At 43.2% G+C, this 27267-nt stretch overlaps 1 protein-coding gene across 1 annotated transcript in view; it reads right to left on the bottom strand.

Moving 5' to 3' along the window:
• Positions 1–27267, bottom strand: part of ALPL (alkaline phosphatase, biomineralization associated) — a 97721-nt gene that overhangs the window by 65619 nt on the left and 4835 nt on the right. The window lies entirely within an intron of this gene.

Genomic DNA, 27267 nt, shown 5'->3' with positions numbered 1-27267 from the left:
TACCTCCGGGACAGTTCGGTCTCCTTTCCAGCCTCCTCGTTGGTGGTTCCAGAGGGCTCTGGGCATTCGGAGGAACGCCCGTGGTTTAATCTTTACCACCCCAAAGTGCAGTGTCATGGAAACCCAGGGACTCCAGACTCTTCCTCTACCTCGAAGGGTGGGGGTGGTGTTGGGGGTAGGGCAGAGGGCAAACACTTCACTTCAGCTGCCAACTCCCCCTGCTTGAGTTATGGGTGCAGGACTGGAGTAAAAGCATGTGATACTTGGCCTCAGAAGGCCTGAGTCCCTACCTCCTAACAGCTTCTAGTTGAAAGGCTGTAGTGATGATCAGCCCACTCTGAATCAGACTACCTGGATTCAGACAGATCTGGCTTCACTGGCTACGTGACCCTGAGCAAGTGAGCTGTGTGACCTGAATTTCGTCTGCTGTGAAATGGGCATGTTAATACACACCACATGGCATTGTTGAGAAGCTGAAGACAAACTATATAAACACCTGGGAAGAGTGTATGATACCTAATAAGCATTTAATAAATATGAGCTATTACTGATTATTACTATTATTTTATTAGATATCTGTAATGAGGAGTCTAGTTGCAGGTAATAGAAAACCACTGCCGCAAGGAGGAATTTATTAAAAGGAAGTTTGTCCAAAGGAGCCAAAGGCAGGGAGGCTGCCAGGCCTCCAGAAGAAATTAGGAGCAGGGATTTGATCAATCACCAACCAGACCACTTCCCGTCTCTGAGTTTCTTTGCACCTGCTTCATTTCTCTCCCTGCAGACCCCCTGACCCCTCTTCCCAGTCTATGCCTCAGGACCTGGCCTCCCCACGGCTGCCTACCAAAGTGCACATGGTACAGCAGTTTTGGGGTGGCCAGAGGAGGGAATCGGATTGGCCCAGTTGGGTCACATGTCCACTCCTGGGCCAATCAACTCTGGGCGGGGGTGGAGTCACACAGTGCCAAGATGGCAGCTCCCGAGGAAGTAGTCGGCGTAGCGCTGGGACAGGACACCCGGATGATGAGTTCCCTCCTCCTGGAAGCCACTGTTGCTGCTGCTCGGTTCTCGCAGCGAGAGGCCGAGCTCTCATCCCGACTTACGTAATGGGCCTGCTTGCAGTTTCCCTCCTCCTGGGGGAGGCCCGACCGCCCTACCCATTGCTCTTAGTAGCCACCACAGGACACCCCTGCACACGCACACACGCGCGCGCGCACACCTGGACACACTGCAGGTTCAGCCCAAACCTAGACTGGTCTGCTGACCCCATGGCCATGTGAACTAAGAAACTGAGGGGAGGGCAGTTGTCGATCAAGAGAGAGGCAACGTCAGATTCTCCTGGGGCGGGGCGCCTTGTGGAACCGAGTGGAAACAGGACGTGGAGCGGGCCAGCGGAGGGAGGAGGAGAGCACAGTCACTCAGGGAGAAACTGAGGTAAGAGCGACCTACTGCCCAAGGCCCTGAGCGAGTCCCCCAGGCTCCCGCTCTCCAGTCCCCACCTCCAGCGCAGGAGGCCTGGCAGAGCTTACTCTCCCGGGCTCGTGGAGATCCCTGGAATTTCCAGTTCCAGCCTCACAATTCCCTCTCACCCCGATTTTTGTTTTGTGTTACCAAAAATGCCCTACCCAGGAAAATTCACTTCCCCATTTCTCCTTAAAATGAGCCACAAATCATCCAACTTCCGCGTTTCTTCAGGGAGAGAAGGCACAACCAACCCACCCCCTTATTTCTCCTGGGCAAAGCCGGTGGGGGATGTGCGGGCATGTGCCCATGTGTGTGCCTAGAGCGTGCACCAGAACCACGGCCATTTAAGGATACTTCAATGCTGGTTCGCACCACAATACTCTTCTTGTCCCAGTATCACCTGATCTTCCCGGGGGGGAGGGGACAGAAAGCAACTTGCCCAAAATGGCCTGTAGAAATGAACAGTATGGCTTCCCACCCCAGAGCGTGGGCACTGCATTCCTGAGGGCAGCAGGGGAGGGTCCATGGGGTGGGGGGACCTTCTCCGGGCCTCAGAGTTGGGCCGGCCATGACACGTCAAAGCAGGACTGGAGTAAGGACTTTCAGGAAACTATTTCCACCACTGTCGGTGCTTCCGCATGTATATGCAGAAGCTGATACCGAAGCCACTGCCCGCCAGACAACCATTCACTGGGAGGGAGGGGGTCACAATGCCTGGGAGTGGCTCTACCTAGCTCCTCACCGTGCCTAAGAAGCTCAACCTAGACCCCCGTCCACCCTCTTCTTTCCTCCAGCAGATCTTTGATGAAGATTTATTCAGATTCAGTGAAGGTTTTTTTGTTTGGTTGGTTGGTTTTTGTTTGTTTTTCTAGCACCTACTGTGTGCTAGGACCTGTCCATAATTAAATTATACATGTACTTACTTAGTCCCTCTTTTTTTTTTTTTTTTTTTCTTTAAGTAGGCTCCAGGAGCAACACAGGGCTTGAAACTCATGACCCCAAGATCAAGAGTTGAGTTGTGGGGCGCCTGGGTGGCTCAGTTGGTTGGGCATCCGACTTCGGCTCAGGTCATGATCTCACAGCTCGTGAGTTTGAGCCCCACGTCCGGCTCTGTGCTGACAGCTCAGAGCCTGGAGCCTGCTTCGGATTCTGTGTCTCCCTCTCTCTCTGCCCCTCCCCTGCTGGTGCTCTGTCTCTGTCTCTCAAAAATCAATAAACATTAAAAAAAAAAAAAAAAAAGAGTTGAGTTGCATGCTATGCTGGCTGAACCAGCCAGATGCCCCAAGTCCCTCCTTTTCAGGAGCCACCAGTAACTCTGAAATCTTAACTCCTGTATTTGTGAAATGACAAGGTTGAACAAGGCATGATCTTGGGCCCTGTCCTGTTCTGATAGACTAGGAATGAGGTATCTCATCAGTTGTGAGATCTGCATTATGGTAATGAATGGTAGGCTGTTTTCTTTTTTTTTTTTTTTTTTAAGATTTAAAATTTTTAAGTAATCCCTACACCAACATGGGGCTCCAACTCACAGCGCTGAGATCAAGAGTTACATGCTGTACTGACTGAGCCAGCCAGGTGCCCCTAAGACTATTTTATTTCTTAATCTTGACCTTTCTCTACACCTGTGGTTCCTGATCTCTCCAGGTCCCCAACACAGAGGTTGTGTATGGAGGAAACTCTGATTGCTTGCTGAGAATCCAGCTAATCCCAAATTCCTGACTGGCTGGCTAAAAGACTGATGTCAGACTGACTGTCACCTGACAGGTGACATACCAACATTCTAATCCTGGGTGCAGCAGCAGTCCCTGGGCGGGGCTGTGTCATACTCCCATCCCAACCCACCCTCCCTTAGCAAGCAGTGGTTAGGCCCAGGACACCAGGAAAATAAAGGAATCTCCCCAAATCCAAACAAAAACCAAGAACAAAAGTTCATTTTGACAATCTTATTCAGAACTTTGCAATCAGTAAACTTAAAATACAGAGGTATAAACTAGTTTTAATTTTGGCATACCTGTTAGGTATATATTTGTGGTTTAATGTTATTTATACTTCTAATCTCACAAGAAGAGTTTGGTAAGGGACACTACAGCGCTTAGGCATCTAAAGGTCTAAAGTGGGGTCCTGGTGCCGGGAGTCAGGTCCCCAGCCTTGGGAGTGGTGGCCCCAAGCCATCACCTTTCTGTCTCTGATTGGAAGGACTTGTCTGTTTTCTTATCACTGTCTCTTAAAATATCTTAAGACCATAGTTGCAAAACAAGGCAGTTTTGTTTATATTATTTTTTTCCCAGGGGTAGGGGTGGGAGGGAGGAAAACAGTCCCTAAAGAAAACAATAACAACGTTTCAATTATTTTTTTTTTATCCCAAGCTGGTCCTTTGCCAGTTGATCCTAGACCAAAAGAAAAATCCTTTAATGTGGGGAAATAGGTTCTACTTACATAAATGGGTTAGTAAAAAGCTTAGGGCAGAAAGCCACCACCACGGGGTGGGGGTGAAAGCACCCGAGCTTAGCTAGTGAGATATTATAATGGGACCACGGGTAACTTGCTATATCACATGCAGGAAATTACTTTCCATCTGGCACCAATGTACCTTGATCACAAACACCACGTAGCCCCTAGACCCTTTGCTTCTTACACAGTTAATGATTACCGTCTGATTGTTTTCTCCATGCTCACGTGTGTAAGATCTTGTTTTCTTCACGTTCACCACGTGGGTAATATCTTGTGAGCTCAAAAATACAGAGACAAAACCCCTACAAAACCCTTGTTTGGGGCTTTCATCTCCTCCCGGACATTAGCCTCTCTCGTATTCAATTCTGTGTCCACTCTCTTGCTGGACAAGAGAGAACTCTAGACACTTTAATCTCTAGGGTATTTTGGAACTAGGTGGGACAGGGATCCCGTAGGATAGTTTTGAGACTGTGGCACTGGCTAGAAACAGTGTTTTCTTCTGCTTCCCTCTAGACGATGACATGCCGTGTCAGCACCTGGCATACTTCTTCAGCAGATGCGTTTTCCCTTGCTTTAAATGCAGCTGATTTATTTTAGAATTAACATCTCTGTTGTAAATGGAAAACCGATCTCATTTTCCCTAAATAGAAGGTAGCCATGACCATGGATTCAGTGAGTTCTAGCTTGAGTCTGTTGCCTTTGAGCACCTGTTAGGGAGGTGTGGAAGGGATCTTGATAGATGATAGATTGAAGTAAAACTGGAAAAGGAAAGCTTTCTCAATATGTGATTTGAGGTTACTTAAGACCACATCTTGGTATCACCCCAAATACTTTCCTACCCTAGGTTCTATGAGACTGTGAGTTCCCCGAGGGAGAGCAATGAACGGATGTCCTTTATGACCACAGCAGCCCCCAGGGCCAGCTCTTCCCTTGGAAGTCTAGTTAGGTGAGGGGTGGGGGAGCCTATGCAGAAGAATGGAGCAGAGTATCATTGTCTTGAACTGCTACTGGGTCCTGGGGGTCTTACAAGCAGGGTGGGACTAGGGATTTGAGTCAGGCTAGTCTGACTGGAGGGCAGGGTGAGGCACATCTCTTCTCTGGGAGCCCAAGGCCCCAACACAATCCCTGAATTGGCCAGTTGATATTTGTAATTCTAAAGGAACAATAATTTTTTGCTTCTCCCCACGCCCCTGGCCAGTGTGTGCTTTCTCCCTATTTCCAGCATTCAGTGCTAATTACCTTTGGGGGCAAATTGCCAAGGGTTTGAGTGGGATGTAATTATTTTCCCAGTTCTGGAATTTTATCCCCTCCCCATCCTTGGGTGGAGGGGTGCTTTGACATCCAGCTTTGACAATTATGGCAGCATCAGTTTCACTTTTTCAAATCCCTGAAGCCTGAGGGGCTTGAGAACCAACCTTGATCTCTGTGTCTGATACATAGTTTCCGTCTTGCCTGAGGGGTTGGACAGCCAAGTTCGAATCTCACCTTGGCCACTAGCAGTCTGTGTGTCCTTGAGCAAAAGTACTGCTCTGAACTTCAAATGGGAATTCATTTACTCTTTAGGTCAATCTAGTTATCAAATCCTCACAATAGCTGTAAAAGCCTAACACATCCCTGGCACATAGCAGGTATTCAAAAAAGTTGGCTTTCCCTTTCCTTTTTGTCCTGGCACATAGGTTTTCCCAGTGGAGGAAGGGACCACTATTCCCAATATGATCCCTGAATCTTAGGTAGATGAGAGTGAGCGGGTAAAGCATCACTTCCACGGCCCCAGCCTTCAGTGCCAGGCCGGCCTCAGTAGAGAGTCACTGGTTACTGAGCACTTACTGTATTCCAGGCACTGCACACTGTCAGCAGGGTGACTGCTGCCCAGAATATTTTTGTGCTCTCGGACAACCATTTCTTGGCATCATTCTTGCTGGCTCTGTCTTCCATATGAGGTTTGAAATCCTTTCCAGAATGCCCAGACAGGGATGTTTCCAGATCTTAAGCAATAGAGTATTTCTAACACCCACCCCCACTCCCTGTCATAAACACACCAGCTGGAAGTTTCCTCAGTGGCAGCAGGTTCTCAGAACCGCATCACTACCTCCCTCCCACCCCCCGCCCACCTCATCCAGCTGCCTGGCCATAACCAGTCTCTCTGCCTTCTAGAACCTCAGTTTCTTCAACCCAGTGGAGATAACAGTACCCAGCTTCTCCCCAACACCTCATCCTGGTCCCCTTTGGGAGTTCCTATCTCACTGGAATTGCCTTTCATCGGCAGTCACACCAGAAACTTGAATGGCCTCCTTGCCTCTCCCTCCCTGTGTCCAGACCATCTCCAGTTCCTGTTTGATTTACACAATAAATGCCTAAATATTTCTAAATTCTGACCACTCCCCTCCATCACCCCACCCACCGTCCTACTCAGGGCAACCAGTTCCTCCTCAGGATGACTGCAAGGCCTCCCGGTGGTCTCAGGATATAACCCTGCTTCCTATTCCAAGGGCAAAGCTGATCACATTATGCTCCTATTTCCATCCCTGCTGAAAAGCCATCCATAGCTCCTCCTTGCTCTCGTGCTAATGACCTGATTTCTTCCTTTGGCTGATTGGGCCTTGCAAAGTCTCACTCTCACCACCTTAGCTACACTTAGCTCCTTGCTGCTGTGAGCCTTCCTTTGGTTCCTTGAATGCACCATGCTTTCGCCTGCCACTGGGCATTTGCACATCCTGTGTTTTCTGCCTGGATAGCCCTCTTTACTCCCCAAAAGCCTTGCCTTATTCTCTCCTATTTATTCAGTTTTCAGCTAAAGAGTCACTTCCTTCCAAATGTCCTCCCTGATTAGCAGTCCTGAAAGAGTTCAGGTTGCCATTACACCCTTTTAGAGAACTGGGTTCATATTCCTAATTTCAGTATGGTTATTCAGTTAACACTCCTTCTTCCATCTTTCCCTCTTGACTGGAACCTTCAGGCAGGCAGGGATGGTGGCTGTTTTAACTCACATTGTTCCTCAGAGCTTAGCACCTAACACCCAGTAGATAACTGATTGAATGAAGGTTGTTTTGAGAATTAAATAAGGAAAAAGAAGGTGAAATGGAGAGTGAATTAATGTTTGGTAGGTGACCACATGGTGCCAGGTGCTTTAGATACGTTGTTCTAACTAGTTTTCACTAATGGTATATTTTATATTTGAGAAAACAAATTCAGAGATTTTAGGTAACCAACCCATAGGATGCAGCTAATAAATGGTAGACTTAGGATGAGAGCAGGGTCTTTTTAGCATCAATGTTCATGGTCTCACCCTTCCCACAGTCTGCCTCCAAGTTAAAAAGTGAAGGGAGGGGAGGGGTGCCTGGGTGGCTCAGTCAGTTAAGCGTCCGACTCTTGGTTTCCGTTCAGGTCACGATCTTATGGTTTTGTGCGTTCAAGCTCCGCATCAAGTTCTGCAGAGTCTACTTGGGATTCTCTCCTCTCCCTCTTTCTCTGCCCCTCCCCCACTCATGCTGTTTCTGTCTTTCTCGAAATAAATAAATAAAAACTTAAAAAGAAAAAGTGAAGAGAGGGGCACCTGACTGGCTTAGTGGGTTGAGCATGTGATCAATCTCAGGGTTGCAAGTTGAAGCCCCATGCTGGGTGTAGAGATTACTTTAAAATAACAATCTTTAGGGGCACTTGGGTGGCTCAGTCAGTTGAGTGTTCAGCTCTTGATTTCGGCTCAGGTCATGATCCCAGGGTCTTGGGATCGAGCCCTGCATTGTTCAGTGTGGAGCCTACTTGAGATTTTCTTTCCTTCTGCCCCTCTACCCTTCTTCCCTGCTCCTGCACATGCTTTCTCTTTCTCTAGTATAATAAGTAAGTAAGTAAATAAATAAATAAATAACAAAGAAAGTGAAGGGAGTGTGTTTTGCAGATTCTGAAGTTGAAATAAATATTAGCCCTTTATGACCATCTCCAGAACTGCCATCACCATAATAACAATAGATATGGAGGGAGGTGGGGGAGTAGCTGGAAAAAGAAATTTTCAGGGGCAATAGATATGTTCTGTATCTTTGCTTATATTTGGGGTGGTGGTAGCACAGGTGTATATATTTATTGCAGTTCATTGAAATGTACACCTAAGATGTACGAATTCCACCATAGGTAACTTTACCTGCATTTCAAAAACAGCTATAAAAGGCATTCTTGGTACAACTAGGGAAATTTGAATATGTAAATGATATTGTATCAAAGTTAAATTCTTGAGTGTCAGAGAACTACAGACTTACCGTATGACCTAGCAATTCACCGCTAGCTATACACCCAAAAGAATTGAAAACATATCTGCACAAATACTTGTACATAAATGTTCATAGGGGCATATTCAGAATAGCTAAAAAGTGGAAACAACACAAATGTTCATCAACTGATGAAGGAATGAATAAAATGTGGTTAAACGTTTTCTTGAAAGAGTATGAATAATTTTCAAAGACAGATTCTCAGTCTGAAAAGAATAAAATGTGGCATATCCACTTGGTAGAATGTTATTTGGCAATAAAAATGTAGCAAAAGCAGTGCTCAGAGGGAAGTATATAGCTGTAAATCCCTACACTAAAAAAGAAGAAGAAAAAAGAAGATCTCAAATCAATAACCTAATATTCCACCTTAAAGAACTAGAAAAAAGGAACAAACTAACTCCAAAGCAAGTATAAAGAAGGAAATAATTAGAGTGGAGATTAAAAAAGAAAGAAAAAATAGGATGAAAAAAAAAAAACAATAGAATCAATGAAACCAAAATTTGGTTCTTTGAGACCAACATGTTTTTAAAATTTTTTTTTAAATTTCAATTAAATTTTTTTACTTAAAAAATTTCTTTCTTTCTTTCTTTCTTTCTTTCTTTCTTTCTTTCTTTCTTTCTTTCTTTCTTATTGATAGAGAGTGAGGGAGAAACAGAGAGAAAGAGGGATAGGATCTGAAGCAGGTTCTGCACTGACAGGGCTCTCTGCTGTCCGCATCCAGCTGGAACTCACGAACCTTGCAAACATCATGAACCATGAAATCATGAGCTGAGCTGAAGTCAGATGCTTAACTAACTGAGCCACCCAGGCGCCCCAAGAAGATCCGTTTTGTGAAAAGGTTGACAAACCGTTAGCTAAACGGACCAAGAAAAAAAAAAGAGAAGACTCAAATTATTAAAATCAGAAATTAACATGGGGAGTATTTTACAAAGATAAAAAGGATTGGGGCATCTGGGTGACTGCGCTGACAGCTCTGAGCTCAGAACCTGGAGCCTGCTTTGGATTCTTTGTCTCCTCCTCTCTCTGCCCCTCCCCCACTCACACTTTTTCTCTCCCTCTCTCTCTCAAAAATAAACATTAAAATTTTTTTTAAAAAAACAAAAAGACTCAAACTACAAAAACTGAATTTAAAAAAATTTCTTTTTAATGTTTTATTTATTTTTGAGACAGAGACAGAGCAAGAGTAGGGGAGGGGCAGAGAGAGAGGGAAACCCAGAATCCGAAGCAGGCTCCAGGCTCCAAGCTGTCAGCACGGAGACCGACGCAGGGCTGTAACTCACAAACTGCGAGATCATGACCTGAGCCGAAGTTGGTCACCCAACCAACTGAGCCACCCAGGCGCCCCCAAAACTGAAGTTAAAAGAAAAAAAAGAAAAGAGAAGAAAAAGAAAATCTGAATAGACATATAACAAGTAAAGAGAATAAACCAGTAGTCAAAAAATTGCCAACATATAAAGCTCAGGACTAGATGGCTTACTGGTGAATTATATCAGCTGGTTAAGGAAGAATTAACAGCAGTCTTTTTAAAACACTTCCAAAAAGTAGAGGAGGGAACTCTTCTCAGTTCATTCTTTGAGACTAGTATAACCCTGATACCAAAGCCAGATGAAGACATAAGAAAACTACAAAGCCAATATCCCTTGTGAATGTAAATGCAAAAATCCTCAAGGAAACAGCAAACCAAATACAAACTGAATATGTTATAACCAAGTGGGACTTATCCCAGGAATTCAAGATTGGTTTAACATACAAAAACCAATCAATTAAATTTACCATATCAATACAATAAAGGAACAAAACTACAGGATCATCTCAATGGATGCAAAAAAGAAAAAGCAGTCCAAAAGATCTAACATCCTTTCATGAGAAAAACACTCAACAAACTAATGAGAAGAGAACTTTCCTCAGTCTGACAAAGGGCATCTCTGAAAAACTCCCAGCTGGTATATTGGTGATGCTTTCCTCCCTAAGATCAGGAAAAGACAAGGATGTCTGCTCTCACCACTTCTATTCAACATTGTTCCGGGGGTTCTGGGTAGAGCAGTTAGGCAAGAAAAAGAAATAAAAGGCATCCAGATTGGAAAGGAAGAAATAAAACTATCTCTATTCTCAAATGTCATGATCTTGTATATAGAAAATCTTAAGGAATCCACTAAAAAACTATTAGAACTAATAAACAAGTTTAGCAGGATACAGTTTTGTAGGATAAAAACAAAATACAATATAAAATACTACTATACAAACATAAATAGTATTTATATGCACTAAGCAATAAATAATCCAAAAGTGAAGTTAATTAAATAATCCCATTTACATTATCATCAAAAAGAATAAAATACTTAGGGATAAATTTAACCAAGGGAGTGCAAGACTTATACACTAAAAACTACAAAACAGGGGCACCTGGTTGGCTCAGTGGGCAGAACATGTGACTCTTGATCTCAGGGTTGTGGGTTCAAGCCCCATGTTGGGCACAGAACTTAAGAAAGAAAATAATGGGATGCCTGGGTGGCTCAGTCGGTTTAGTGTCCAGCTCTCAATTTCAGCTCAGGTCATGACCCCAGGGTCATGGGATTGAGCCCCATGTTGGGCTCCATGCTAAGTGTGGAGCCTGCTTGGGATTCTCTCTCTCTCTCTCTCTCTCTCTCTCTCTCTCTCTCTCTCTCTTTCTCTCTCTCCCTTACTCTCACTCTCTCTCCTTTTGCCCCTCTCCCCAGTTCATTCTCTCTCTCTCTCTCTCTCTCTCTCTCTCAAATAAAAAATTTAAAAGAAAGAAAAATGGCATACATACATAAATACTATGAAACATTGTTGAAAGAAATTAACCCCTAAATAAATAGAAAAACGTCTCATGTTCATGGTTTGGAAGACTTAATATTTATAAGGTGGCAAAACTCCCCAGATCTAAAGATTGCATTTCCTAGAAACATTCCAACCATTTTTGCAGAAATCAACAAGCTGATCCTAAAATGTATATGGAAACTCAAGGGACCCAGAATAGCCAAAGCAATCTTGAAAAAGAACAAAGTTGGAAGACTCAAGTCTTGATTTCAAAACATACTGCAGAACTGTATTGTTCAAGACAGTGTGGTATTGGCATAAGGACTGACAGAGAACAGTGGAATAGAACTGAGAGTCCAGAAATAAACCCATAAATTTATGGTTAACTGATTTTTTTTCCAAGAGTGCCAGAACCATTCAGTAGGGGAAAGAAGAGTCTTTTCAACAAATAAATGGTGCTGGGAAAACTGGGTATCTACATGCAAAAGAATGAAGTTGAATCCTTCCCTCACATCATGTACAAAAATTAACTGAAAATGGATCAAAGGCCCAAATGTAAGAGTTAAAGGCATAAAATTCCTGGAAGAAAACATAGGGGTCAATCTTCATGACCTTGATTTGGCAGTAAATTCTTAGGTATGATACCAAACGTATAAGCAACAAAAGAAAAAGTAGATAAACTGGACCTCATCAACATGAAAAACTTTTAGGCATCAAAGGAGGCCATGAAGAAAGTGAAAAGACAACCCACAGAATGGGAGAAAATCATGTATCTGATAGAGGTCTAGTATTCAGAATGCTGTATAAAGAATACTTACTGTGCAACAACAAAAAGGAAAACAACCCAATTTTAAAAATGGGCAAAGGGCTTAAATAAACATTTCTTTCTTTTTTTTAAGTTTATTTTTTTTATTTTGAGAGAGAGACAGCGCAAGTGGAAGAGGGGCAGAGAGAAAGAGAATTCAAAGCAGGCTCTGTCCACACTGCCAGCGCAGACCAATGCAGGGCTCAAACCCACGAAGCCGTGAGATCATGACCTGAACTGAAAGCAAGAGTCGGATGCTTAACCGACTGAGCCACCCAGGCACCCCTAAATTGACATTTCTCCAGAGAAGATATACAGGGCCAGTAACATTAAATGATGCTCGGCATCATTAGTCGTTAGGGAAATTTAAATCAAAACCACAGTGAGGTGCCACTTCATACCCACCAGGATGGCTGTCAAGAAAAAGACAGAAAATAACAAGTGTAAGGATGCAGAGAGTTGGAACCCTCACACATTGCTTGTGGGACATACAAAATGGTGCAGCTGCTTGGAAAACAGTTTGGCAGTTAATCAAAAAGTTAAGCATAGAATTAGGATCTGATGAGTAATTCAAGAGAATCGAAAACAGATGTTCAAACAAAAACTTACACACATGTTCATCGCACCATTATTCTCAATAGCCAAAGGGTGGAAACGGTGCAAATGTCCACCAGCTCATGAATGTATAAACAAAATGTGGTACATTTATGCAAGGGAATATTACTCAGCCATAACAGAACAAAGTCCCGATACACTCTACAAGCTGGATTGAACTTGAAGACATTATGCTGAACGTGGTAAGTAAAAGGAGGCAGGCATAAAAGCCACATACTGCATGATACCATTTCTGTGACCCACAAAGGTGAAAAAGGGCTCACAGAGACAGCAGATTAGTGGTTGCCTAGAGCTGGGGTGGGGTGGGGGAACAGGGTGGGACTGCCTGATGGATCTAGGGATTCGTTTGTGGGTTTGCGAGTGATGAAAATGTTCTGGAACTAGAAAGTAGTTTTGGTTGCCCGGCAATTGTGAGTTTACTGGAAGCCACTGGATTGTACGGGTTCAAGTGGCGAATTTCACGTCATATGCATTTTACCTCACTAGTGATAGTAAAAAGGAATGATGGTCTGAGGCTTGCTACAACAGGGATGGACCTCAAGAACGTTCTGCTTTGTAAGACAAGCCAGTCACAAAGGGCCACATACTGTGTAATTCCATTTATGGATGTCCCAAACAGGCAAATTCATAACAACAGAAAGTAGGTTGGTAGTTGCCTAGGGCTGGGGTTGAGGGAGGAATTGGGGATTGGAGAAGGAGATGGGGAGTCACTGCTAATGAGCACAGGTTTCTTTTTAGGGTGATAAAAATGTTCTAAAATTGATTGTGGTGACAGTTTTGCCGGGGAGGAAGACCTCCCTCTGCCCTTTCGTCCTTCTAACTGGACTTAGAATCAAATTGACCTGAGACAGATTAATAGGAGAAAATAAAATTTAACAGGCACAAGTACACACAGAATAAGAAATCCACACAGATAAGAAATTCCAAAGACAGTGAGGTAACATGAAGTTTATGTGAGCTAAGGAGAGGGGTAGGGGGCTGTGGATACAAAGGGGAGGAAGACCATTAGCAAGAAGGTGAAGGGAGATGTTTGGAAAAAGTTTCTCTATTATGCAGATAAGTTTCTTAGGTAAAGGGAGTCTCTTTTTATAGCTCTCTTCCTGGTACAGGCTCTCCTTTCCAACATAAATTTAGGCAGTTGAGGGGGAGGCAGAGAGCTTTTCCTGCATCTGCTGGGTTTTTATTACTTTGGGGGGGATATTACTTTTAACTCAAAATAATCTTTATGCCGGAATGGCTCGTCTTGGGGCAGCCTGCCCTAGACCCCTACAGTTTCACACCTCTGTGAATACACTGAATTGTGAACTTGAAGTGAGTGAATTGTATGGTATGTGAATTGTATCTCAATAAACTTGTTATAAAAAAAATTCTCAGGTATGAAATTGGTACCCTAGTTATATAGGCAAATGTCCTTGTTCTGAAGATATATAAACTTAAGTATTTAAGCGTCATGATGTCTGCAACTTCTTTTCTTTTTCATTAAGCTTGTTTTTTAAGTTTATTTGTATAATTTTGAGAGAGAGAACACATGAGCAGGGGAGGGACAGAGAGAGAAAGAATCTCAAGCAGGCTCCATGCTGTCAGTGCAGAGCCTAACCTGGAGCTCGATCTCATGAGCTGTGAGATGACCTGGGCCAAATCGAGAGTCAGCTGCCTAACCAACTGAGCCACCCAGGTACCCCATTTATTTTTAATTAGGTTTTTAATTTTAGGGACACCTGGGTGGCTCAGTGTGTTAAACTTCTGACTTTAGCTCAGGTCATCATCTCACAGTTGGTGAGTTCAAGCCCTGCCTCTGGCTCTGCACTGACAGCTCAGAGCCTGGAGCCTGCTTCAGAGTCTGTGTGTGTGTCTATCTCTCTGCCCTACCTCACTTGTGCTCTCTCTTTCTCAAAAATAAGTAAACATTGAAAAAAGGTTTTTTATTTTAATTCCAGTATAATTAGCATACAGTGTTGTATCAGTTTCATGTGTATAATATAGCAATTTGCAACAAGGGGCGCCTGGGTGTCTCAGTCAGTTGAGTGTCCAACTCGATTTTGGCTCAGGTCGCGATCCCAGGGTCGTGGGATCGAGCCCCGTGTCGGGCTTCACTCGGAGTGTGGCGCCTGCTTAAGATTCTCTCTCTCTCCCTCTGCCCCTCTCTCCTACTCGCACTCTCTTAAAAGAAAAAAATTAAAACGTGTTCACATAGAGCTGTGCCATCCAAAGCGGTAGCCACTAGCCACATGTAGCTCTTTACAGTTTCGTTAATTAAAAATAAAGAACTCGGTTCCTCAGTTACACTAACCACATTTTAAGAGCTCAGTAACCACATGCGACTAGTGGCTACTGTATTGGACGGTGCAGGAATAAAGCATTTCCATCATCCTAGAAATTCCTACTGACCAGTGCTGACATGTATGGAGATAAAGCAAATGTGGTAAAATATTCGCAAATGGTAAAACGTGGTGAAACGTATATCGGGGTTTCCGTGGGGCAGCCGGATCAGGTGGAAGCCAGCAGCGTGGGTGGTGAAAGAATTCACCTGAGGCGGAACAAAGGCGATAGAAATTTGTTGAATACACCACAAGAAGGCAGTGCAGGCCGGACAGCAAAGGAGAGACTGCCTGCTGGGAGGCAGTGGTGAGGAGTACAGTTAAGGGGGGAGTGAGGAGGTACGGTAACATGTGGAATTTTCCTTTTTTGGTACCTGTGCCTGGTTTTCAGTAGCCCACTGATCAACTAGGGCCTATAGATACCTTGAGGCGGGTCACCTAAGGAGCCTATTCGCATTCAGCTAGGGGGTCACTGTGGGCCTTTTAACTTACTTAGGTTTCCATTGCTCAAGCCCGTAGCCTAACAGCAGCCTCCACAGTTTCTTGTATCACTCTTCCTTTCAACAGAGGGATAGTAATGATAACATGGCAAAGAATTCCCCATGCAGGGGCGCCTTGGTAGCTCAGTGGGTTAAGTGTCCGACTCTTGACTTTGGCTCAGGTCAGGATCTCATGGTTCTTAGTTCCAGCCCTACACTGGGCAACTTCTAGATCCAGCTTCTAGATCCTTTTCCCAACAGTCTGTTCTGCTTGTTCAACACTTTGTTCCCAGAGTCCTCTCTCCCTACAGTGAGGTATGTGCATAGTATGCGATGCTCTGCGTACCCCTGTTCATCCCCATTTCTCGGAGAGGTATTACAGGGTAGTGGTTTGGGAGCTAGAAAGACTCACATTTAAATCCCTGCTGTCACTTGTAAAATGAGGCTGAGAATAGTAATTGCCTCTTGCTCTATGGAAGGCTCCTATCTTTGGTCCTAGCACAAAACGAGCCATAATTATAGGCAGCCAGGGTTGCTCTAGAGTGAACAAAGATGGGCTGGCTGAGACTGCAGGTTAACCAGCCCAGCTTCTTATTTTGAGGAGTTTCCAGTGTCAAATGGTCAGCCATCTGCTGGGGGACCAGGATAGCCATCCTGGCAACTGTGGCTTCTTTGTGTCAGCGGCAACAAAAGAACAAAGAACAAGTGTTGTGACTCTTCGGTGAAGTTAAGTGTGCCCCTATGCTGATGTTAAATGTCTCGAGTTTCTGGAAGGGTAGAGCTAGGTTGCCAGGAATTGTGGTTTTTAACGCCCTTAATGGCAATTCTACATCCACCCCCTGCTTCTTTTTGTTTTGCTGGCACACAGGTTTGTGAAACCCCCAGTCTGGGAACCACTGATTCAAAAGATATTGGAAATCGGGGGTGGGGCTTGGGAGTAGTGAAGGAGAAAGTGGCCAGAAATAGCCAAGCCCAGGAGTCAATAAATTGAAATGACCCAGACATTTGCATGTTTATAACCAGTCGGTCAGGGAAGCGTAGACATTTGCTCGTGGTTGTTCCTGAGAAGGTATTTGCATTATCTTTTGTTTGAACAGTTGTGGGGTTGGGAGGGGTAGGCAGCTGGCACATCCTTCCTGTGCCTGCCAAATCCGGGTTACCAGATTTGGGATAGAGTAGAGCAAAGGTGAGGTGAGGCTCTAGGTAGCAGGAGAGAGGCAAGGTGGGGGGAGGAGGTTGGAGGCGGGGGAGTAGAAGTGGGCTGGACTGGACCCCTACGGGCACTGGAATGCTCTCTTTCAAAGGGAGACTGCAGGACGGTTCCGGATTCTGTCCTGTGAATTTCTTGCTTTGTGACCCAGGGCAAATCAGTTCACCTCTCTGAGCCTCCCATTTTCTCATCCATTAAAATAATATCTCTTGGGGCACCTGGGTGGCTCAGTCCGTTAAACATCTGACTTAGGCTCAGGTCATAAGTTCGAGCCCTCATCGGGCTTTGTGCTGACAGCTCAGAGCCTGGAGCCTGCTTCGGATTCTGTGTCTCCTACTCTCTCTGCCCCTCCCCTGCTCGTGCTCTCTCTCTCTCTCTCTCTCTCTCTCTCTCTCTCTCAAAAATAAATAAAAACATTAAAATAAAATAACATCTCTTCCCAAAGTCAGATAGCTTCTGCTCTTATGCTCATGTTTAAGACTCTGTTTTCTCAGCTGTAAATGGATATAAAAATCACACCTACTTCATAGCATGGAGGTGAGGATTGCCAGCACATTTCCTGGCACACAGTAGGTATTTAATAAATGCCAGCTAATACTGGCCATTAAGCTTTGTTAAAACCACAGGGGAGCCTGGGTGGCTCTGTAGGCTGGGCGTCAGACATCGGCTCAGGTCATGATCTCGCGGTTTGTGAGCCCGCGTCGGGCTCTGTGCTGACGGCTCGGGAGCCTGGAGCCTGCTTCGGATTCTTTGTCTCCTCGTCTCTCAGCCCCTCCCCTGCTCATGCTCTGTCTTTCTCTGTCTCTCAATAATAAATAAATGTTAAAAAAAAAAAAAAGAAAGAAAGAAAGAAAAAAGAAAACCACAGATCCCAAATGGTTTCTCTTGGGCCAGGCCCAATCACCAAACCAGAGCTTAGTACTTAACCTAATTGCACTTTCAACTTCCCCCTGAAAAATAAATCTTAACCTATCAATCAGGAATTTTCTGATAAGCACTCTTGAAGTTACCTATCACCTGGGCCCTCTCCTTTCCCCAAAGGCTGAAGAGGTAATCTGCATGATAAGTAACCCCCTCCTGCTCTTTTTCCTAAGGGAAGGTGATCTTGCTGGAATAAACCTTTCTTTTCTTCTGCTTACAACTTTCTTGCCCCTTTGCTTCCTGCAAAAAAGTTATATTTTGTAAAACTCCTTGGAGCACTCTTCTACTTGCCGGATAGGATGCTGCATGGTTCATGAATCATTTAATAAAGCAAATTAGATCTTTAAGTTTCGTTGGTAGAGTTTTTGTTTTTTAAGTTTTTTTTTCTACATATCTACAATCCCTTAATCTGCAGTCTGAAATTTATATAGCTCTGAAAACTCCAAAGTGTTTTTGTAAGTTTGCAATCAAAAGTCATTGATAGCAAAAACCTAATCTGAACTGACACCAAGCTATTTATAATCTTAGTGGGATAAGCCATTTATTATGAACATACTGGATTTGGCCCCAGAATAAGCACCAAATCACCTTTCTAAAATCTGAAAGTTTTTGAATTCTGAATGACCTCTGGCCCATCGAGTTTTGGATAGAGGACTTTGAGCTTGTTGTAGGGGCATAAAATGACATGGCTGTGGTCAAAGCCAGGGCTTCCTGGCTGCAGGGAGTGGGGAAACCCTTGGTGCCACAGGAGCCTTAGAGGTGAGAGAAAAGGAGGAGGAAGGAAGGCCTAGCAGAGGGGATCTTGGTTATGACAGAAACTGACTCTGGCAGCAAGGGAACTTGTTGGAAGGGTGTTGGGTTTGTTCCAGGGTATTGGTATGTGGGAGAACCAGGCTTACAGACCTCTGGGCCAAGAAGCCACTGTCGGGAATCAAGAATTCCTGTCCTCCTTCAAGAGCCCTTCCAGCTGGACTAAGAATCAAATTGACATGAAACAGATTAACAGGAGAAAGAATAGACTACGTACAGGGAAACCACACAGACACGGAAATTCCAAAAACAGGCGGAATGAGATATACTTGTCGTTCTGAACTAAGGAGAAGGGAGTAGAAGTCTGGGATCTCGGCTCAAAGGGTAATGCCCTTTCCAGGGCAGTGAGAAGAGTAGATGTTTGGTAATTAGATGTTTGCGGTGCCATACAGATGGGTCACTGAGATTACATCTATCTTTGTTAAAATCCTTATTCTAGGAAAGACCCCCAATTTAGATTCTTCTATGTGGCTACAGGAGGGACAAGTTTCTTTTCAGCCTGCAGGGTCTCAAGTGCCTTCAGCTCTAAATAATCCACTGCCAAAGTGGCACATTCAGGAGCAGATGGGCTGTCTTGAACCCCTTCACCACCAAAATCACCCATGGAAGTGGTCAGGTGAGTAACAGCCCAGCCCCAAAGCCACAGCCTGCAGTGTTAATCCTCATCCACAAAGGACACCAGATGACAAAGGCCATTTCCTCCCAGCTGCTGCTGCAACCCACGGGGCACTGTCTTTCTGTCTCTGCTTTGAATTCCAAGCAGGAATGTCTGATTGGCAGAATCAGCGTCCCATGACAATGCCCAATCTGCAAAGGACGCTGGGAAAACACACATCTAAAGATTTTTGCCTTTAAAATGAGAGGCATTTCCATTTCCTGCCATGACTCCTAAGGAAGGGATTCCTCTAGAATAGGAACCAGAGTTTACTTGCCAGACAGCCAAAACAAGAATGAGCAGAGGCTCAGTATCAACAGCTTCCCAGAGGAGGGATTGATTCTACCAGGGCCTTGAAGAGTGAGCAGAACCCCAGCTGGAAAGGTGGAAGAGTTTAGAATCTGGGCAGGCACCGATATGTCTGGCTAGAGGGTGTTTACGAGATGATCTGCACTGAGCGAAACACTTCATTCTCATTTCATTTCACAGCTGCAGGTAGCAAGGGAGCTATTAGCATTTTTCAGACCAGACTCTAAGAATCAAAGAGGTTAGGTCAACTTGCCCGAGATCACACAGCTAGAAGGCGGAGGAGCTGGGATTTGAAGACAAGCACTGACACCTTGCCGCTAATCCCGACACTGTACAGGCAGGAAATAGGTTCCATATGGAGTGCCTATTCCTATCAATTGATAGTGACTGCTTGGAGCCCTGCATCAAGAAGGATTCTGACGTTGTCTCTGAGATATAATGGTAGAAGGGCTGTGATCAATTAGTGATGTCTGCTAAACGAATTTGGCCTGAGAACTCAAAATTCACGCATTTTCAAGTAGGCATGCAACATTTATCCAAATCAACCATAAACTGGGCTATAAAAAAAGACAACACATTTCAAAAGATTGGAATTATTCAGACTATATTCTGTAGTCATAAAGGGAACAAAATTATAATCAACAGCAAAAGAAAAATAGAAAATCCCCAATTGCCTGGAGTTAAACATTACACTGGTCAAAGAAGAAATCAAAATGGAAATTAAAAAGAAAAAAAACATTTGAACTAAATGATAATGAAGATATGACATACTGGGGTGCCTGGGTGGCTCAGCTGGTTAAGTGTCCGACTCTTGATTTCGGCTCAGGTCATGATCTCACAGTTCATGAGTTCAAGCCCCACCTTGGGCTCTGTGCTGACAGCATGGAGCCTGCTTGGGATTCTCTCTCTCCCTCTCTCTCTGCCCCTCCCCTGCTCAAAAAGAAAAGAAAACAAAAACAAAAAACTTTAAAAGAAAAAAAAAGATACGACATACCAAAACGTGTGGGATGTAGCTACCACAACTGTTAGGGGAAAATTTGTAGCCTTAAAATGTATATGCTAGAAAAGGAGAAAGGCTTGAAAAATAATGATTAAAGTGTCCATCTCAAGAGGCTGAAATAAACAGCAAATCAAGCCTACGGAAAAAAGAAAATAATAGTGGCACAAAAGCAGACACTCAGATCAATGGAGCAGAATAGAGAACCCAGAAAGGGACCCACAAACGTATGGCCAACTAATCTTTGACAAAGTAGGAAATAATATCCAATGGAATAAAGACAGTCTCTTCAGCAAGCTGTGCTAGGAAAACTGGACAGCGACATGCAGAAGAATGAACCTGGACCACTTTCTTACACCAGACACAAAAATAAACTCAAAATGGATGAAAGACCTAAACGTAAGACAGGAAGCCATCAAAACCCTCGAGGAGAAAGCAGGCAAAAACGTCTTTGATCTTGGCCGCAGCAACTTCTTACTCAACAGGTCTCCAGAGGCAAGGGAGACAAAAGGCAAAGGTGAACTACTGGGACCTCATCAAAATAAAAATCTTCTGCACAGCAAAGGAAACAATCAGCAAAGCTAAAAGGCAAATGACGGAATGGGAGAAGATGTTTGCAAATGACATATCAGATAAGGGGTTAGTATCCAAAATCTATAAAGAACTTATCAAGCTCAACACCCAAAAACCAAATAATCCAGTGAAAAAATGGGCAAAAGACATGAATAGACACTTCTCCAAAGAAGACATCCAGATGGCCAACCGACACATGAAAAAATGCTCAACATCAGTCATTGTCAAGGAAATACAAATCAAAACCACAATGAGATACCACCTCACACCTGTCAGAATGGCTAACATGAACAACTCAGGCAACAACAGATGTTGGCAAGGATGCAGAGTAAGAGGATCTCTTTTGCATTGTTGGTGGGAACGCAAGCTGGTGCAGCCACTCTGGAAAACAGTATGGAGGTTCCTCAAAAAGTTAAAAATAGACTACCCTGCGGCCCAGCAATTGCACTACTTGGTATTTATCCAAGGGATACAGTTATGCTGTTTCGAAGGGACACATGCACCCCCATGTTTATAGCAGCACTATCGACAACAGCCAAAGTATGGAAAGAGCCCAAATGTCTATTGATAGATGAATGGATAAAGAAGATGTGGTGTGTATACACACACACACACACACACACACACACACACACAATGGAGTATTACCACCCAGCAATCAAAAAGAATGAAATCTTGCCATTTGCAACTACATGGATGGAACTAGAGGGTATCATGCTAAGCGAAATTAGTCAGTCAGAGAAAGACAAATATCATATGACTTCACTCATATGAGGACTTTAAGACACAGAACAGATGAACATAAGGGAAAGGAAGCAAAAATAATATAAAAACAGGGAGAGGGACAAAACATAAGAGACTCTTAAATATGGAGAACAAACAGAGGGTTACTGGAAGGGTTGTGGGAGGGGGGATGGGCTAAATGGGTAAGGGGCATTAAGGAATCTACTCTTGAAATCATTGTTGCACTATATGCTAACTAATTTGGATGTAAATTTAAAAAATAAAATTAAAAAAAGAACAATATCCAATATTAAAAAAGTCTAAGAATAATCAACTAAAGAAAATAATAGTAAAGAGCAGAAATGCAAATCAACAATGCTAATTGGTTCTTTGAAAGAATTAATAAAATTGAGTAGGTCATATCTACCATAGGCTAGATCATGACAGAACATGTGCCAGGTAGAACCTTTTTTTTTTTTTTTTTAAGTTCTTATTTCTATTTATTTTTTTAAGTAATCTCTGCACCCAACCTGGGACTCGAACCCATAACCCCAAGATCAAGAGTTGCATGCTCCACTGACTGAGCCAGCCAGTTGCTCTTGGTAGTATCTATTTCTAGAAACTTCTATCTTTGAACTGATATATGCTCATAAAAGTATTAGTTACATTGAATTTGAGTGAGAGCAAAGAGACGCTGAATATTTAAGGAATAATAAGTAATTCAGTTTGGTTGTAGTTAAAATACTGCAAAGGGAGATGAATTCATCTGGACTCTGTTTTAGTGACAGAAGAGCCAAAATCATATTGCCTTAAGCAGAGACCTTTTGTTTGCATAAGTGAAAATCCCAGAGTGAGTTCTGGCTCTGTGCAAAGTTCTGAGTTCTGTGCGCAAAGCACTGTTGACCCTACGTGTCCAAATGGAGTTGCAGCAGTGGCTCTTCATGTGTTTTCTCTTCTTCTTATATTCATTTAATTCTCAGGCACGTCTCCAGCCTAGGCTGGAAGGGCAGGGGGCTACTCCAGTGTTCCCATGGTGATGGCACAAGTGTAAAAGCACAAGCTCAAATGCATAAGTCTTTTTCATGCATCCACATGTGTCTCACTTGCTAACACATTATTGGTCAAAGCAATTCACATGGCCAAGCCCAACATCAAGGGCTGGGGAAATTCTTTGCCCATCTTGAGGCTATGACAAGGACGTGGGGTGAAAAATTGGGACCATTATTCCATCTACACAGATATCAACTCAGTATTGGGTCATTGGGGTACATGCATGCTTAATTTCACTTGCATACTACCTGATTGTTCTCTATTCCCACTCGCAATTCACAAGGGTGGGTGTTTCCCTAAGTCTTCCCCAATGATCGGCATTGTCCAGCTCTGTTGTTTTTGCCAGCCTGATGGATGTGAAATGGCATCTCACTGATGCTTTACTTTGTGTGTCTCTGATTATGTATGCATCTAAGCATCTCTTCACATCTTGTTAGTCATTTGGATTTCCCTTCTGTGAGTTGCCTATTCATATCCTTTGCTCATTTTCCCCAATGTTTTAGTTCCTTTTCTTGTTGATTTGCAAGAGTTCCATGTACACTCTAAGTATTCATCCGTTGTCAGCCTCAGACATAGCAAAATCTCTTACCAGTTTTCTATCTGTTAATTTTGTTTTTATGGTCCTTCACTGAGCAAAAATCTTTGATATAATCAAATACAGTATTTCTTGTCTTATGGCTTGTGCTTTGGGTCTAATTTAAGAAATACTTTTCCCATCTCTAGATCATAAAGATATTCACATTTAGGGCTTCCATACATCTGAAATCTACATTTGTGGTGGGTAAAGGTATGAAGCCAGTTTTGTTTCATTGTTTCCAATATAGTGAGCCAGTTTCCCCAATGCCATCTACTAAAAAGTGTGCTCCTTCCTTCTTCGATTTATGGTGCTACCCTTGTTTTTTTTTTTTTATTTTATTTTTTATTTTTTATTTTTTAAAATTTACATCCCAATTAGTTAGCATATAGTGCAACAATGATTTCAAGAGTAGATTCCTTAATGCCCCTTACCCATTTAGCCCATCCCCCCTCCCACAACCCCTCCAGTAACCCTCAGTTTGTTCTCCATATTTATGAGTCTCTTCTGTTTTGTCCCCCTCCCTGTTTTTATATTATTTTTGTTTCCCTTCCCTTATGTTCATCTGTTTTGTCTCTTAAAGTCCTCATATGAGTGAAGTCATATGATATTTGTCTTTCTCTGACTAATTTCACTTAGTATAATGCCCTCCAGTTCCATCCCCGTAGTTGCAAATGGCAAGATTTCATTCTTTTTGATTGCCGAGTAATACTCCATTGTATGTATATACCACATCTTCTTTATCCATTCATCCATCGATGGACGTTTGGACTCTTTCCATATTTTGGCTGTTGTCGATAGTGCTGCTATAAACATGGGGGTGCATGTGTCCCTTCGAAACAGCACACCTGTATCCCATGGATAAATGCCTAGTAGTGCAATTGCTGGGTTGCAGGGTAGCTCTATTTTTAGTTTTTTGAGAAATCTCCACACTGTTTTCCAGAGTGGCTGCACCAGCTTGCATTCCCAGTGCTATCCTTGTTTTATAGCAGATCTATCTACCTACCTGCCTGCCTACCTTTCTATCATCTATTATCTGTCTTTATATCTATAATCTGTGTATCCATCTTTCTATATTTATATATCTGATGAAATACAACCTCTCCCATTTAGTTCTTTTTTTTTTTTTTTTTTTTTTTTTTTACAGATTGACTCTTTCTGGGCTTCATTCTTCCCTATATAATTTAGAATAATCTCATTTGTTTTCTCCTAAACAAAGTCCATGTAGAATTTTGCTTGGGATGGTACTGGATTTGTAGATGAATTTGAGAGGATCCAGTAACTTTATGATGTTACGTCTCCCTAAATGGAATTAGGTACCAATTTATGTCTTCTTTTATGTCCTTTGATAGAATTTTCTTTTAAGTTCTTTCTTTCTTTCTTTCTTTCTTTCTTTCTTTCTTTCTTTCTTTCTTTCTTTCTTTCAAGTAATCTCTATACCCAATGTGGGGCTTGAACACAACCCCAAGGCCAGGAGTTGCATGTTCTACCAACTGAACCACCTAGGCGCTCTCCTCTTTAATAGAATTTTAAAACTTTCACCCTAGGGATCTTTTCCATTCCTTAAATTAATTTTTAGGGGTGCCTGGGTGGCTCAGTCGGTTGAGCGTCTGACTTCAGCTCAGGTCATGATCTCGCAGTCTGTGGGTTCGAGCCCTGCGTAGGGCCCTGTGCTGACAGCTCAGAGCCTGGAGCCTGCTTCGGATTCTGTGTCTCCCTCTCTCTCTGCCCCTCCCCTGCTCATGATCTATGTCTCTCACTCTCAAAAAATGAATAAATGTTAAAAAAAAATTTTTTTAATTAATTTTTAGATATTAAGGATTTTTTTAAAGTTTATTTATTTTGAGAGAGAGAGAGAGCACGTGCATGTTAGGAAGGGGCAGAGAGAGAGAGAGAGGGAGAGAGAGAGAGAGAGAGAGAGAGAGAGAGAGAGAGAGAGAGAGAGAATCCCAAGCAGGCTCCACATTGTTAGCACAGAACCTGAAGCAGGGCTTGAACCCAAGAACCAAGAGATCATGACTTGAGCCAGAACCAAGAGTCGGACACTTAACCAACTGAGCCACCCAGGTGCCCCAACTTTTAGATATTTTAATGTCAGGTTTAGGTTTTAAAAATTTTAGAAACAATTTAAATTATACAGGAAAGTTGCAAGAAAAATACAAAGAGGTTTTCTTTGTAAACTATTTGAGGTTGCCAATCTGATGCCCCATCATTCCCACATACTTAATATTGAGTACTTATAAACAAGGACAATCTCATGTAGCCACAATGTAACTATCAAAATTGGGAAATTGACATTGAAACATTACTACCATCTCCATCTCATCCTGAGACCTTATTCAAGTTTCAACAATAATCTTAGTAACATTTTTTTAAAGTTTTATTTATTTATTTTGAGAGAGACAGAGACAGCACAAGCATGGGGAAGGGCAGAAAGAGAGAGAGAGAGAGAGAGAATCCCAACCAGGCTTTGGTAGGCTAAGCAGAGCCAGACGTGGGGCTCAAACCCATGAACTGTGAGATCATGACCTGAGCTGAAACCAACAGTCAGATGCGCTACTGACTGAGCCACTCAGGTGCCTCTCTCTCTCTCTCTCTCTCAATCTCTCTCTCCCTTTTTTTTTTTTTTTTTTTTTAGAGAGAGTACAAGCAGGGAAGAGGGGAAGAGGTAGAGAGAGAATCTTTTTTTTTTAATGTTTTATTTATTTTTAAATTATCTTTTAATGTTTATTAATTTTTGAAATTTTGAGAGTGAGAAAGATAACCCACGAGCAGGGGAGGGGCAGAGAGAGAGGGAGACACAGAAACCAAAGCAGACTCCAGGCTCTGAGCTATCAGCACAGATCGCAATGTGGGGCTCAAACTCATGAACCCTGAGATCATGACCCGAGTTGAAGTCAGATGCTTAAGCGACTGAGCCCCCCAGGCTCCCCTGTTTTATTTTTGAGAGAGAGAGCAAGAATGGGGGTGAGTCAGAGAGAGGGAGATATAGGATCTGAAGCTGCTGTTAGCTGTCAGTGGGGCTTGAACTCAAGAACCGTGAAATCATGACCTGAGCTGAAGTCAGATGCTCAACCACCTGAGCCACCTCCCAGGTGCCCCTCCCTCGCTTGCTTGCTTGCTTCTTTCTTTTCTTTTCTTTTTTTTTTTTTTTTTTTTTTTTTTTTTTTTTTTTTTTTTTTTTTTTTTGTTAAAGAGAGAGAGGATCTTAAGCAGGCTCCATGCTCAGGTTGAAGCCCAAGGCGGGGCTCCATCCCACAACCCTGGGATCATGATCTGAGCTGAAATCAAGGGTCGGGTGCTCAACCGACTGAGCCACCCCAGTGCCCCCCTCAATAACATTCTTCATGGTGAAAGGAATCACGTGTTCAGACCACACCTTGAGTTTGGTTTTTATGTCTTTTTAATTTCCTTTGGTTTGGAACAGTTCCTCAGTCTTTCTTTAACTTACATGACCCTGATACTTTTGGAGAGCACAGACAAGTTTGTTTTTTCACATTATTTCACAGAATGTCCCTGAATTTAGGTTTGTCTGATATTTCCTCACAATTAGATTCAGATTGTGCATCTTTGGCAGGAACATCACAGTAACAATGCTGTATCCTTCCCATGGCATCCTATCAGATGGCACACAATTTCGATTTGTCCCATTGCTAACGGTGTTTACTTTGATCATCTGATTAAGGCGGTATCTGCCAGGTGTTGCCACTGGCAAGCTGTTCTTTTTCCCTTTGTAATTGAAAGTATTTTGTGGAGTGGTTCTTTAAAAGTATATAAATATTCTAGGGGCTCCTGGGTGGCTAAATTGGTTGAGTATCCAACTTCAGCTGAGGTCATGATCTCACAGTTCGTGAGTTCGAGCTCCCGCATTGGGCTCTGTGCTGACAGTTCAGAGCCTGGAGACTGCTTCGGATTCTGTGTGTGTGTCTCTCTCTCTGCCCCTCCCCTGCTCGCTCGCTCTCTCTCTCTTAAACATAAAAAATAAACATTAAAAAAATTTTTCTTTCAAGTATATGAATATTCTTGGGACATTTGGGTGGCTCAGTCGGTTGAGGATACAACTCTTGGTTTCAGCCCAGGAAACGATCTCATAGTTTAGTGAGTTCAAGCCCCAAGTCCAGCTCTGCACTGGCAGCTTGGAGCCTGCTTAGGATCTCTCTCTGTCTCTTTCTCTCTCTCTCTGTCTCTCTCTCTCTCTCCTCCTGCCCCTCCCCACTCATGCTATCTCTGTCTCTCTCAAAATAAATAAGTAAACTTTTAAATAAATAAAAAATAT

The sequence above is a fragment of the Panthera tigris genome, chromosome C1, assembly GCF_018350195.1.
Source record: "Panthera tigris isolate Pti1 chromosome C1, P.tigris_Pti1_mat1.1, whole genome shotgun sequence".
NCBI lineage: Eukaryota > Metazoa > Chordata > Mammalia > Carnivora > Felidae > Panthera > Panthera tigris.
This window is presented reverse-complemented; position numbering and strand designations above follow the sequence as displayed.